The sequence below is a fragment of the Benincasa hispida genome, chromosome 3, assembly GCF_027475165.1.
Source record: "Benincasa hispida cultivar pf3 chromosome 3, pf3_genome.v1.1, whole genome shotgun sequence".
Classification (NCBI taxonomy): domain Eukaryota; kingdom Viridiplantae; phylum Streptophyta; class Magnoliopsida; order Cucurbitales; family Cucurbitaceae; genus Benincasa; species Benincasa hispida.
In genome coordinates, this window is record NC_143480.1 from 60,138,787 (window position 1) to 60,153,031 (window position 14,245).

Genomic DNA, 14,245 nt, shown 5'->3' on the forward strand with positions numbered 1-14,245 from the left:
TTACAAACTTCGTAGACCTAGACTCTGTAGGTGACCTTTAAACACTTTAGCCGTGAGGGCCTTTGTAAAAGGATCAGCAATGTTTTACTCAGAAGATATCTGGGTTACTACGTCTCCACAATATACAATTTCCCAGATCAGATGGTATTTGCACTCAATATGCTTGTCGCGCTTGTGGCTTCTTGGTTCTCTTGAATTTGCAATTGCATCACTAATATCACAATATAGGGTGATAGGCAGATGCATATTTTGAACGACTTCCAAATCTGTCAAGAATTTCCTCAACCATACTACTTTCTTTGTTGCTTCACCAGTAGCTACGTATTCAGCTTCCATTATGGAGTCTACAATATAGTTTTACTTCACACTTCTCCACACTACTTCTCCTCCATTCAGAATGAACACTGATCCCGATGTAGATTTTCTTGCATCTTTATCAGTTTGAAAATTAGAGTCAGTGTATCCAGTAAGGATCAAATCCTTAGTACCATACATGAGCATGTAGCTCCTCGTTCAACTACGATACTTGAGGATATTTTTAACGGCAGTCCAATGATCATATCCAGGATTGGACTGAGACCTACTGACTATCCCTACTGAGTAGCATATGTCAGGTCTAGTACATAACATTGCATACATCATGCTCCCTACTGCGGAGGCATAGGGAATGTGTCTCATATCCTCAACTTCTTAAGGTGTCTTAGGACATTGATCCTTTGACAAATGAATTCCATATTTGTAAGGTAACAGACCTCTTTTGGAATTCTGCATCTTATACCTAGACAACATTTTGTCTATATAAGTTGCTTGAGACATGGCTAGTGTTCTGTGCTTGCGATTCTAAATAATCTGAATCTCGAGAACATACTGCGCACTTGCTAAATCTTTCATTTGGAACTGTGTTGCTAGTCATTTCTTGATGTCAGTTAGGTAATTTACTTCATTCCCAATGAGTAGAATATCGTCAACATATAAAACTAAGAACGCTATGGTAGAATTGATGATCTTCTTGTAAACACAAGGCTCGTCAACATTTTGTACAAAGCCATAAGATTTGATCGTAGTATCAAATCTTATATTCCAAGATCTAGAAGCTTGTTTCAACCCATAAATGGATTTCTGAAGCTTACAAACCTTTTGTTCATGACCCTGTGCAATAAACCCCTCTGGTTGAGCCATATAGATACTCTCTTCAAGATCGTCATTTAAAAAGGTTGTCTTGACATCCATCTGCCAAATTTTATAGTCATAAAAGGTGGCAATGGATAAGAGTATTCTAATCGACTTAAGCATGGAAATGAGAGAGAAAGTTTCTTCATAGTCCACTTCTTCTCTCTGGGTATAACCATTTGCCACAAGTCGAACCTTAAAATGTACTTTACCTGTTTGGTCAAGTTTTCTCTTGTAGATCCACTTACAACCAATTGGTTTTACATCATTTGGTTGATCTACAAGTTCCCAGATAGAATTGAAGTACTTAGACTCCATTTCGAGGTCCATGGCTTTAACCCACTAATCATGGTCCACATCTTTCATCGCCTATTTATAGGTCGATGTATCTTCTATGTCGTCATCAGGTATGTCGACTTGTGTTTCTGTTAAACCCAAGTAATGGTCAGGCTGATAAACAACCCTCCCACTACGTCCAGGCATTTTCAACTCTTGAGAAGGATGTGACTGACCAGATATACTAGTTTTATCTACTACTTTAGTAAATAAACTAGTTCTATCTGTAGCGTCTTTAGAAATTTAATTCAATACTAGTCTACTGCAAGGTTGATGAATTCTTATGTGGTTTTCCTCTAAGAATGTGGCATTTATCGATACAAATACCTTATTCTCTTGAGGATCGTAAAATAGACCACCTTTTGTTTCTTTTGATAACCTATAAATAGGCATAGTTTTGAACGACGTTCCAATTTTTTAGGATTTTGCACTAACACGTGTGCTGGGCATCCCCAAATTCTAAAGTGATGCAAACTGCCTTTACGCCCTTTCCATAACTCATAAGGTTTTTCTGAAACACTTTTAGAGGGAACATTATTCAAAATATAGACAGCAATCTCTAATGCATGTCCCCAAAAGGAATCGGGTAACTTAGCAAAGCTAATCATTGAGCGAACCATGTCCAACAAGGTTTTGTTTCTTCTTTCAGATACACTGTTCTGTTGAGGCATATTAGGTGCAGAGAGTTGTGACTTGATTCCTTGTTCTATCATATAATCCTGGAATCTTAAGTCCATGTACTCCCCACCTCGATCTGATCGTAGTGTCTTAATTGTTTTACCTAACTGGTTATCAACCTTAGTCTTATATTCCTTGAACTTTTCAGAAGAATCAGACTTATGATGTATTAGGTAAATATAACCATACCTTGAATAATCATCAATAAAACTGATGAAATATTCATACCCACCTCGAGCTATGACATTCATCAGTCCACAGAGGTCCGAATGTACAAGCTCTAAAGGTATTGTGGCTCTGAGACCTTTCCCAGTAAAAGATCTCTTAGTCATTTTTTCCTCAAAACAAGACTCACATGAAGGTAAAGAATTGTCTTCCAATTGATTTACGAGTCCATTCTTAACCAATCTCTCAATCCTTTTGAGATTTATGTGGCCAAGTCTTAAGTGCCATAGCTTGGCATTAGAAGAAACTTTTTGTCTTTTATTCTGAGTTTCGATTGTTCTAAACATCTCAGTATTTAAGACAAATTTTTCTTTAGTTGGTCTTAACTTATATAAGTTGTTTTCAAGTATAGCAGAACAAATTTGAATACCTTTTCTGAAAATGAACGCTTCATTAACTTCAAAAGATATTTTATACATTTGTTCCAATATACATGTGATAGATATTAAATTTCGTCTCATTTTAGGAGCATACAAAACATCTTTAAGTATGATATATCTATCATTGAAAAACAACTTCAAGTCTCCTACTACGTCGGCCGAGACAACCTCTCCTATTCCAACCTTGAGGGTGATCTCGCCTTCTTTAAGCTTTTTCCAGGAACTAGTTTCCTGAAAAGAGAAGCAAATATGATTAGTGGCTCCTGAATCCAATATCCAGGTTGAGGTATCTACTCCATTAAACATGTTTCAACAACTAGTAAATCATATTTACCTTGTGCTTCTTTCGAGGCAGGGGCCTGAGGACATTCCTCAGTTAAGACAAATCTCAGGTCTTAGTGTTGAATTTAGATTTATTTTCCATGTTGAGTAGTTGTTGCCGTTAAGTTTTTCAGAAGCTAATAGTTAAACTAAAGAGCTAGTCATGCTTAATAGAAAAACATATCTTTTTTAGTAAAAAACATTAATCTTTTAAATCTAATCAAGTTTAGCAAAAAAAACTATAATGTACCCTTCATTATATATTTTGCAACAATATTTCAATGGTTTAGAATAACCTTCACCGAGGGGTGATCGACTATTCCTCTGTTGATCCAAGACTATCTTGACTAGATACTATCACTAGAATAACTCTTATTCCTATAGTAACTCAATTATCGCTACTTTGGTAAAGAATTTACTAACACTTAGTAATTCTCGTAAGTATGACCCTCTATTTTCAGACCTCAAAGATCGGAATCATTATGCTCCCAAAGTTGGAAAGACAAGAATGAAAACGGACCTGAGAGACCCTATCAATTTCTAGAGTTTGCGGAGTTCCGAATCCTATAATACAACCCTCCGATTGGTAAGGTCTCTCCAGGGCAGACATGCAGGCGCATTATAGGAATCTCACGGTGCGACCTAATGGAAGAGACCATAGGATGTGTTGACACACTTCCTTCTCCCACTTATTATGAACAACTTCCCCTATTCACCTTGGTATTGACTCATGCAAACACTTTCCAAATGGAATCTGCTCCCAGGGCGGTCCAAAACCAAGCATGAATCTCACGATGTGAACTCTTAGCAACACTACAGCTAAAAGTACATTACTTTTCTCCAGCTGAAGTGTTCTAGACGGTTAGGGTATAAAATACTTAGCGATACATTTCGGCTAACTAAACATATCCTAAGTCTAGGTGATTCATCCGAGTATAACTTTTATACTGGATTTTTAACCTACGTTGTCTAGGTGATAAACAAATTTTATTACCTCACACCGCTCACGCATGCTCATCAAATCGGTTTAACCTAACTCAGACGTCGGCTCGATCTTCAGGTAGTAGGTGTTCCATGAACCGTCAACTTAAAAGCCTTCAACCTTAGTCATCTTATCTGACTTTTTGCCAAGATCTTGTCAGGTGAGTTTTCTTGTAACTTCGGTTTTACAAGATATCAACCTATTTTCTATGAAAGTTGGGATTGCTCGATGGTTAACCCTAAATGCGCATGCATCTTATCTTTGTTATTGATTTTAGAAGTCTAGGTTATTTTATAATAATTATAACAATTATAACCCTAGAGCATTCATCTATAACATGTTTCCTTCAATTAAACATGCTTTAATATAACACTTATATTAAAACTAAGCATACATAGTATATATTTTATAACACTTATTAGATATAACAAATGCATGTCACATGCTTTTCCTATGGTGGGGTTTTAAAACTATATGGCATACTATATGCACACATAATCAAATAATATTATACATCACATGCATAATAGGTAAACAACACTAAAGTGGACCGATTTTGGCATTAAAACAAACAAATAACTAATTTATTACAAAAAACAGCAACCAGCTTCCCGGAACCAGCTTCAAACACTTTGAACCATTTGAAACCGCTCAGAAACCACTCAAACCAGCCCAAAAACACCACAAACAAGTTGAACCAATCAAATAGGCTCAACTAGACCGGACCAGACCGATTGGACCGGCTGGTCAACGATTGCTGGTGCAGTCAACGGCATAAGAGGCGGGTCGGGTCAAACGGAACGTGCGGGCGCGCGGGTCACGTGAAGCGGACGAATGCGCGAGGTAGCTTCGAACCGGATCAAATGGAGCGGGCGGCGGAATCGGGTTGGGTCGCAGATGGACCGGACACTTCATCGACAGCTGGCACACGCGGGGTTGCTCAAAACCAGGTCGGATCTCGGGTTGCGAGTCGGGTCTGGGAGTCATTCTCGGGTCTGGAGGCTAATTCAGGTCTGTGAGCCAAAAAACTTCAATTTTGCTGTTGTTCTCTCTCCTGGAATCAAGAAATTACAACCTAATTTCAACTCTAATGACTCCAACAAATTTACATATCCTTTTTCACACATTAAGCTCATAAACATGTGAGCAATTACAAATTTCCACAAGAAATTTAAAGAAAGAAAATGCCAAAATCATAATAAATCCACTTTAGTCCACATTTCATTCAACACTTGAATAGAAAGGAAAAAAACACCCACCAAAAGCAATTGAGCGTAATTAAAGCATGCTTTAATACCAGATGATGGAACACGAGACATACGCAGTGAAAAAATAGAGGCTAGTAGGTCAACTCTAATGGTGGTCCGTTCGTGTTCGGGTCAAGATTCAGCGAGGAAAAACGGGTTTCGGGAGCTTCAACCCGGTGGATGAAGAAAAAACTAAGAGAGAGAAAGAGATGGAAAAAGAAATGGATAAACCGAACCCCACTCAGGCCAAAGAGAGGGTGGGACCCCTTGTTCAAGACCTGAATTCAGTAATAAAGGGAACAACTTATCTACTATCCCTATAATAGGTAGGAGTGAATTTTGTCTTGCACCCTATGTTCCCAGTTATCCACCTGATGGAAACCGACAAGTATATGTGACATAATAGTCGGATTTTCAGTTTAGAAATATAACTTTAATATTTAAATATGATTTAAATATCAAGAATATGAATACGTTCATATTCGGAAGCTCGGAAATAATGGAAATGGTCAAAGATGTAAAAAGTCACAGAGTTGACTTTTTTACTTTGAAAAGTCCAACTTTCACCAACCTTATATTCAAATGTGATTTGAATTTCGAGAAAATGAATGTGGATTCATGCTCGGGAGGTCAAAATTAGTCAACACGAGAAAAATCATAAAAAGTCAAAATGTTGACTTTTTGGTCAAAGTTTGACTTTGACAAAATGACTATTTTGCCCTTTGACTATAGTTAGTGGGAAAATCCAAATTTTGTTAGATAATTCCACTAACAAAATAGTGGGCTAGGTGTTAGCTTATAGTGGAGACATTAAGCCCACTTAGATAATGGATTCTAAGTGTTTGGTTTTTATGGATTTGGTTCATGCAATTGTTGCATGGCTTTTTTCTATAAATTGGGCTTTTCAATTTGGTCGAAAAACTTTTGCCCATTTTGCCAAAAAAAAATTTCAAATTTGGGCTGAAAAAAACTATTTTCTTTGAAGAAAATTCATAACCCAAAACCTAACCCAAAGATCCATTTCTTTTTCCACCTCTTTCTCTCTCTCAATTTTTTCTTCATCCACCGGGTCCCACAACCCGGTTCTGAGTCCAAAAGATAGTAGGTCAACTCTAGTGGTGGTCCGTCCATGTTCAAGTTGAGATTCAGCAAGGAAAAACAGGTTTCGAGAGCTTCAAATGTAATTTTTAATTACTGTTTTTCCTTCAATTGCATACATAATTTCTTTTAAATTAAAAGAAATTAGAGAGTAATTAGGTTCTTTTTTCACTGTGTATGTCTCGTGTTCCATCAGATCATGCCTGAAGTGATAACCTAAATCGGTCTGTAGTATAAGGATTAAGGTGAGATACCTGATCTTGTTGACACTACGGATATGACCCGCTTTGTAGATGTTTGTAAGTGTTGTAAACTACTACAAATGGTAGATCCTGACCATTCGTATGGAGACGTGGAGCAGAGGTGTCCTATACAAAGAGTTTGTATAAGACCTAGACCACGAGATGACTGGACTCTGTATATAACGTCATTGATACTTGAGACTTACTTCTCACCTAAACGACCATAGGTGACATGACCTCAATTTTGAGTGTTTGGAAACTTCTGCCTTTGAGGCGGTCCTTTGATTAGTATGGGTGAGAGTGGCCAGATTGCCAACTCAACATGCCTACCTTTTTGGAGATTTGTCTGATTTGGGAGTTGGGAACTCAGTTACACAAGATGAAATTCACTCCTTCCCCAAAGCAGGGCTAAGTAGATAGATTACTCCCTTAAGGGCTGATTCCGGGGCTTGAACATAGTGGCCAGAGCTTCTCTTTGGAAGAGAAGACTCAATCATAGTAGGACTATGATTTATGTTGATTATAGGGATCAATGGTACTTAAGGAGATAGATGTAACTCAAGGGCATAACGGTTATTGGCCCAGCTGTACTTACGAGCGATCTGTGAAGGGTTGTCGCACTACTGATTGGTTAAGATGGACACATAATATATCTATAATAAGGAGAGTTCAGCTATCGGTCTTTAGTGGAGTGCTTGGTAGCTAATGGATGGTAGATCCCGTAACTAAAGAGTTTAATCAGTTATTCATGTATCGTTGGAGCTTCGAAGCTGCAGGTCCATGAGGTCCCCTTGGTAGCTTGGATTCTGTTGAGGATCAGTTTTTGGTGTTGATTTGAAATTTTCAAATTGACAAGAGGTATTTTGATTATATATGATATAATCGATATGATGTATAAGATACATCTAGTGGAGGATTGATGTAAATGAGATTTATATTAAGTACCATGGAATAGAAAAGGAACTATAGTTTATATATTTCATGAGATGAAATATTAAAACTATAGGTTATAAATATAGTATGATAAGTTGGTTATCATTTATGTTTATAATAATATTAATTATTAGATAATTAATACTTTTTCTTTTAAATAACCAAAGTAGTGGGTGGTTATTAGATCATGGTAACCGTGAGTTTAAAAGGAAAGTGGTTATTTATTTTGAAAAAGAGGTTTTACAAACTATTGAAAAAAGTTTTTGAGTTTTTCTCTCTCACGCAAAGAAACTCACGGTGGTCGTCAAGTAAATACAGATTTACTAAATGACGGCTGGACGAGCTAAACGATCATGTAGGTGTGAGCTAAACGATCGTGCAGTGTTTATTAAACGATCGCATAGCTTTGCTAGACAATCGTTGGCCCAAGGTAAACGATCGTGTAGTGTCTGTAGGTGACAGACCGAGCTAAACGGTAAAGTTAAATGATCGCATAGCTTTTGCTAGACGATCGCATAGCTTTATCTAAACGATTGGGCATCGACCTATACGATAAGTCTCAGGCATCTCCCATTTGTCCATTCGTGTACACGATCGTTGTTTCCTCCGTTCATCTGCCTCATACCAATTCCGAACAGAGCCCACCTCTGGATTCTCATATTGAGAATACCAAGGTTGCCTTGTTGGTGGTGTCAGACTCAACTCGACAATGTCGCTGAGGACGAGCGCGGAAGAGCTCGTGTTGTGTAGGAGTTCGGGACCGAGGAGATCGTTGAGGATGAGCGCGAAGTGTTCATGCGGTGTTGCAGTCATGTAGATCGAGTGTTCGTGGTCGCTGTTGTTCGAGCAGTCGCGCAACGGAGCGTGGAGACATTTCTGCCTTTGTGCGTAGAGTTTTCTTTCTATGCATTTGTATTGTTCATGCTGTAATTTCTGTATGATTTGCATAATCGTTTATGAATGAAGTCAATTGTAAATGTTTTGTTAATTCATGATTGTAATTTGGAATAGTCTTGTTTCGCTGCTCATGGAAATCTCGATTCCAATTTCCTTCAGTTGTCTCATCTAAGGTAGTGGGAGGACTTCGGCTTACTTTACAAAAAAGTTATATTTTGTTGGACAATATATATGCAGTTCCTTATTTAAGAGGAACTTAATTTCTGTAAAGTGTTTAATTGAAAAAAATTATTCTATACATTGTTTTTAAAATAAAGAGTTTATTTCTAAGAATGGTATAAAACTTTGTTCAACGAATATGGAAGACAATCTTTATGTGATAAGACCGTTAGAAACTAAAATTGTCCTTAATACTCAACTGTTTAAAACTATGATACCTCAAAATAAAAGACAGAAAAATTCTCCTAAGAAAAATGCCCATCTTTGGCACCTAAGATTCGGACACATAAATCTCAATAGGATTGAAAGACTGGTCAAGAATAGACTTCTAAGTGAGTTATGTGATTCATGTCTTAAAGGCGAAATGACTATGAACCAAAGAACCCTTGGAACTTGTACATTCAGACATCTGTGGTCCGATGAATGCTAAGGCAATAGGAGGGTTTGAATACTTCATCACTTTTACTGATAATTATTCTAGATATGAGTATGTTTATTTAATGCAACATAAGTCTAAAGCCCTTGAAATGTTCAAGGAGTATAAGATTTAGGTTAAAAATGCATTAAATAAAATGATTAAAACATTTCAATCTGATTAAGGTGGAAAGTATTTGGATCTAAAATTCCAAGACTATTTACTAGAGCATGAAATTGTATCCCAACTCTCAGCACCTAGTACACCTCAGTAGAATGGTGTATTAGAAAGGAGAAATTGAACCTTATTAGACATGGTTCGGTCTATGATGAGTTATACTTCTTACTTGACTCTTTTTGTGGTTATGCAATACAAACTGCAACATACATTTTGAACTACGGTCCTTCTAAGAGTGTTACTGGAACACCTTTAGAATTATGGAATGGTCGTAAAGGTAGTTTACGCCATTTCAGAATCTTGGGTTGCCCAACATATGTTCTTGATGTAAATTCTAAGAAATTGGAACTTCGTTCATAATTGTGCCTATTTGTAGGTTACCCTAAAGGAACGATAGGTGGTTACTTCTATGATCCTAAGGATAATAAGGTGTTTGGGTCGAAAAATGCTACCTTTTTAGAAGAGGGCAACATAAGGGAGCATTAACCCTGTAGTAAAATTGTGTTGAATGAATTTTCTAGTGAAACTACTGAACCTTCAACAAGAGTTGTTGAAGAGCCCAACACCTCAACAAGTGTTGTTGAAGTTTGTTCATCTAGTAGGTTACATATACCTCATGTGTTAAGGAAGCCTTGATGCAGTGGGAGAGTTGCAAACCCGCCTATTTGTTATATGGGTTTAACAGAAACCCTAGCTATCGTAGCTGATAGAGATGTTAAGAATCCATTGTCTTACAAGAAGACAATGGAGAATGTTGACAAAGATGAATAGATCAAAGCTATGGATCTCGAAATGGAGTCTATGTACTTCAATTCAGTTGGATCAACCTGATGGGGTAAAACTTATAGGTTGTAAGTGGATCTACAAGAGAAAAGGGGATGCTGATGGGAAGGTGCAAACCTTCAAACCTAAAGGGTTATACCCAAGTTGAGGGAGTCGACTATAAGGAGACTTTCTCACCTAGTGCCATGTTGAAGTGTATCTAGATACTCCTATCTGCTACCTTATATTATGACTATGATTTTTGGCAAATGGACATCAAGACTTCTTTTCTAAATGGCAATCTTGAGAAGACCATTTATATGGAGCAACTTGAGAGATTTGCAAGCTTAATTGGTCCATCTATTGATTGAAGCAAACTTCTCGATCTTGGAATAAAATATTTAATATTGTGATCAATTCTTATGGCTTTGATCAAAATGTTGATGAGCCTTATGTTTACAAGAAAATCATCAACAATTCAGTAGCTTTTCTTGTGCTATATGTAGAATATATCCTACTCATTGGGACTAATATAGGTATACTGACTGAAATTAAGAATTGGCTAGTGACCCAATTCCAAATGAAAGATTTGGGAGAGGTGCAATTTGTTCTAGGCATTCAGATCTTTAGAGATTGAAAGAAAAAAATGCTAGCTCTGTCTCAGACATCATATATTGACAAGATGCTTGTTAAGTTTTTTATACAAAACTCCAAAAAGGGTTTACTCCTTTTCAGGCATGAAGTTATTTTGCCTAAGGAATCGTGTCCTAAGACACCTCAAAAAGTTGTAAAATCGAGACCAATCCCCTATGCATCGGTTGTTGGTAGCCTGATGTATGCGATGTTATGTACTAGACCTAACATTTGCTATGCAGTGGGGATAGTCAGTAGATATCAGTCTAATCTAGGATATGATCACAGGAACGCCGTTAAGAACATCCTCAAGTATTTTTTTAGAATTAGGGACTACATGTTCGTGTATGGTTCTAAGGATTTGATTCTTACATGATACACAGACTCTAATTTCCAGACTAATAAGAATTCTAGGAAATCCACATCAGGATCAATATTCACTCTTAATAGAGGGGCAATAGTCTGGAGGAGTACTAAGTAAAAGTGCATTGCTGACTCCACTATGGAGGTTGAGTACGTAGCAGCTTGTGAAGCTGCTAAGAAAGTTGTGTGGCTCAGGAAGTTCTTGACTGATCTGGAAGTGGTTTCAGACATGTCTATGTGCATCACCCTTTATTGTGATAACAGTGGTGTTGTGGCTAATTTCCAAAAGCCTAAGAGTCATAAGTGCGGGAAGCACATAGAGCGAAAGTATCATCTCATTAGAGATATTGTGTATTGAGAGGACATGATCATCATGCGCTTTGGCACACAATGTTGTTGATCCATTTACAAAGGCCCTCAAGGCTAAGGTATTTAAGGGTCACTTGTAGAGTATGGGTCTACAAGACAGGCCACATTTAGTCTAAGACAAGTGGGAGATTTTGTACTAGGTGCGTATTATTCCCTACTTTACTATTTTATATATGTTCAGACTCGGGAATCGATATCGTTACTCAACCTCAAATTCGAACAAAAGTTTAATTTAATTTTCATCGATCTAAGGCTTATACCACAAATGTAGCAAAGCGGTAAGATGAGGTCAAATCCACAGGGAGACTGTTGAATCAATCTAAGACAATTTATGAATCCCAAAAGAAAGATTTTAGCTATTATGGTTTTAACAAGTGAAATTGAACAAAAGGAAACAAGAGCAAGTGCAGAAAAATAAGGTTTTGAGACAATTTTAAGGGAAAATCTTGGGATTAGTTTGTATGCTTTTTATTTTCTATCCTTAGGTACTAGTTATTTTTTCCAATTATGTAAACCCCTCGACCTATTAGAAATTCTAATAGCCCAAATAGCCAATTTTTTACGAAAATATAAATCGGCCCTAATTCAATTTAAAACACTTCTTTCTTAGTGATGCCCAAGCTAAAACTGAAAAGTATTAAGAAAAGGTTCAATTGTCGAGACATTCAACAAGTTGGAAAGCCATATCTTGTTGAATGATTTATTTGGGAGATATTATATTAGAACCCACATGAACTTGGCCAGAAAAAATCTAGACCTCAACCATGTGATCCTAATATTTGCAACTTAATCGATCAACAATGCATAGGCTAGAAAGATTTTGCAAACATGAGATCAACAAATCAATTTGTCAGAAAAATTCATTGAATTCAATTAGAAATAAAATAAATCCCCCAAAGGGTTCGCAACAATTGAATAAAAAACTAGATGGCCTTCAAGAATTAAGGCATACAAACTATCCCAAGAAAATAATTTAGCCTCTAGAAGGCATAATTCAAACTACAATGAATAGAAAAAGTAGAAACCGGGGCTAACTATACCAATTATTCCCCAGCAAATTTACTCAATTACTCAAAAACTGAACAAAAACTCTTAAACTCTTCTTAAGTTGGTCTTAAGCTCGATTATGTGGTGGGCTGTGTTGATGATGCTTCAAAGATGACCCTGAAGGTCTTTTTTATAAATTCCTCATAGCGTCGCGACGCTAGGGTCAAGTGTTGCAACGATGTGTTGCGTCGCGTGGGCCCTAGGTCTTTGTCAAAGTTTGCAGCATTGTGACGCTCTAGATGAGCATTGTGACACTGCGCTACTGTCTTTCAGTGTCAAGGGGCGTTGCTCTGGGCAGCATTGCGACGCTGCCCTGTTCCTGAAGCTACTGCCTTTTAACGTCGAATGAGCGTTGGACTAAGGTTTGGGATGAGCGTTGTGACGCTAACGCAGGGCAAAATCTCCCTTTTTCAACTCAACTTGATTTAGTGCGTTTGAACTCTGGTTTTTCGGCTCTTTTGGCTTGATTCTTTGTCTTTTCCACGTGTCATCTCCATGGGATTAATTTTCCTAGAAAATGAGACAAAAGAATCCAAGAATTATCCAAATATAAGAAATTAAGGCTATAAAATTAGCTCTTTTTTAGAGTTAACAGTCTACTTTTATATTAGTGTGACTTTTATGATATACGTCTCACTAGCTTTAGGACAAGTGGGAGATTGTTAGGGTTGATGCCCTAAATCTCGTGGGTCGTATGGTTTGTAATTGTAATGTACAAATCATTTATTTATTTAATAAAATCTTAGATATTTTATTTGACATTTAGTAGCATTAATCCACAAAACCAATAAACTAACATCCAAGGATATCTTTTGTAGATTAAACATGTATGTAAAGATATACACGTGGATCATATTTAAGAGATAACCTAAATGGTCTATAGTGGATGGATAAGGCTAGATACTTTCTCCTGGTGACACTACGAATACAACTCGCTTTGTAGATGTTATAATTGTTGTAAATTGTTACAAATAATCTAATCCTGATCATTCATATGGAGACATATGAGTGGGGTTGTTCTATACAAAAGTGTTCATATATGACCGGACCACAAATTGAATAGTCTCATTATATAACGTCGCTAATAGTAGAGACTTACATTTCACCAGAATGACCATAAGTGACATGACCTTAATCTTGAGTTAGTTGTAAACTCCTGCCTATGAAGGCGGTCCTTTGATTTGTATGGGTGAGGGTAGTCAGATCGTCAACTCAATAAGCCTACAATTTTGGGGATTCATCTAATTGGGGAGCTGGGAACACAACTACATAAGACGGAATTCATTCATTCCCTAATGTTGGGGTAAGTAGATAAATTGCTCCCTTAAGGGCTGATTCTAGGGCTTGAATAATGTGGTGCCACACCCTCTTTTGGCTCGAGAGGACTTTGGTCATAGCTAGACTATGACTTATTGTTCATTAAAAGGATCAATGGTATTTAAGGAGTTAGATGTAACTATATGGGCAAAACGGTAATTTTGGCCCAGTTGTACTTATGATTAATTTAGGAAAGGTCATCGCACTATTGACTAGTTATATCCAATGGACACAAAAATGTTTTTGTAGTGCAAAGAGTGCAGCTATCGGTCTTTAGTGAAGTGGCTGACAGTTAATGGATGTTGGATAATTTAATTAAAGAAGTTTAATTAATTATCCGAATACTATTGAAGCTTCAATATACAAGTCCATAAAGTCCTCTCTGTAGCTTAACAGGGATTATTGAGAACTAATTTTCGATTAATTTGAATTGT